Source organism: Abramis brama (genome assembly GCF_963993115.1).
Source record: "Abramis brama genome assembly, chromosome: 13".
Lineage (NCBI taxonomy): Eukaryota > Metazoa > Chordata > Actinopteri > Cypriniformes > Leuciscidae > Abramis > Abramis brama.
The window spans coordinates 36,530,370-36,532,256 of record NC_139975.1 but is presented as its reverse complement, the minus strand read 5'-3'; the positions used below and the strand labels follow the sequence as shown (position 1 = coordinate 36,532,256).

Below are 1,887 nucleotides of genomic sequence, written 5' to 3'. Positions count from 1 at the left end.
GTATAGGCCTATTTTATTAAGTAATTTAAATCTTAAACAACAACACTAAATAATAATAATATTAATATTATGAAGAAGAACCAGGAGGAGAGAAGTTGTATTCTGTCACGAAACTGCTGCTATTCCTCTGCTGTCGTCGCTTCAGTGATGCTCGCGCGCAACAAAGCTCAGCTGATCGACGTCATCGGGAAAGTAACGGCTCCTCTCATCAAAGCTTCCGCCGTTTGTTCGGCTCTCCGTTACAAGGTTTGTAAACTCGCCAAATAAATATACAGAGTCTACTCACTATATATTTAAACACACACACACATATATAAACTAAATTTATTATACATTACTACGTTTTTACAGTGTTTACCACTCGTTTATTGCACAGTATCTGGTATGAAGGTTTTAGCCGCGATGCTAACTAAATTATGTTGATCTAATGAACAAATGGAAATTATTGACTTATTGTCTTAGATTGATTTAGTCATTCAATTCAACATATTCTGTACAACTGTGTCTTCAAATTGCTGATATAGCCTAACTAATTTAGCTGATTCCTGCTGTCGTCATTGGCGTTTGTTATGAATAACAAAAGCAGGTTAATATAGTTTGGTCTGTTTTTGTTTAGCCTAACTTTACTTTACATGTGCCCTCATTCTCTCAAATACCATTTTAAAGCCATTTACTGGTCAATAAATATTATGTTGTGAATAATCAGCTTTGTTCTTTTGTTTACCCAGAACAACCATTACATTTCTAAAATAATCTGAACATTTCAGTGGCAACATTGAATTACAGTAAGTTACCTGCACCACATGCAAGTACTCTATTACCATGAACTTTCTCTGTGTGAAATTGTATTGTTTGACTGTGTACTTGTGTTTTTTAATCAGTTATTCTCTGAAAATATTCCCTCATGCTCTCAAATCTCATTCATGTTACTCAGAAAAATAATATCACAGGTTTGGCACCAATAATGCTATGCATTTTTTCTTATATCTTTATCATTTGCATTTGAAAATAAGACATTTTAACTCAGAATTACTTCAAGTTTAGTCTTTTTCGACAAAAAAAAGCAAAAAGCTATAATATGGCTTCAGAAGGCTTGCAACACAACCCATAACACATGAGTGGTGAACTCATTGATTATTTTTAGAATCTTTTCTGGGACATTTTTGGAGCTTAACCATTTTTACATAAATTGTTGCATTGAATTGAACTAGACAAGTGTACATAAGAATGGTTTCATGAATGATTTACACAATTTATTTCTGCTTGTGTTTCATGCAGTGAAATTGAATGGTGACTGGGGTTGCATTATGCCTGAGATCTGCTTTTGGGTTCCACAGACAGAAAGTCAAACAGGTTTGGAACGTCACAAGGCTGAGGAAATTATTTAAATTTCACAACTATCACTTTAATAACCTTACTAACAGTAAATTTTGTACTTTGCAGGGATCTCGGTAAGCTGAAATACAAGTTTGAACAAGAATAAAAATCTTCCTGTAGACCTGAAAATCACTGAAGTGCCTGGACCATCCACCAGAACAGAGGAAAAACACACGGAAAACGAATCTGCTGTACCTTTTCACTTTTCTAACATTTTTGACCACAAACGAAATTGCTGACCGTGTAAATTCTTATTGAAATGACTGGAATTCACAGTACAACATTCACAGAACAACAGATCATTTTACTGCACCTTAATACTGTTTCCGGGTCGAAGTCTCTACTTCTACTTCCTCTATCTTGTTTCATGAGAATACTCAACAACCATTTATGAACACTGTTGATTCAAGTCACAAATTTAAGCTTTTCAAAAGCCAAAAGCTTTTCAAAAGTGTACATTACAGTCTCCAGTCTAACGGCATCCCAGACTTAAACATTTTATGATTTAAA

General features: G+C 34.2%; 1 long non-coding RNA gene across 1 annotated transcript; it reads left to right on the top strand.

Annotated features, from left to right (window-relative positions):
- Positions 1–348: 348 nt before the first annotated feature.
- LOC311095554 lies at positions 349–1,562 on the top strand. The gene is made up of 3 exons (XR_014608862.1): positions 349–785; positions 1,279–1,353; positions 1,444–1,562. It is a non-coding gene; the product is annotated as an uncharacterized lncRNA (long non-coding RNA).
- Positions 1,563–1,887: the final 325 nt, after the last annotated feature.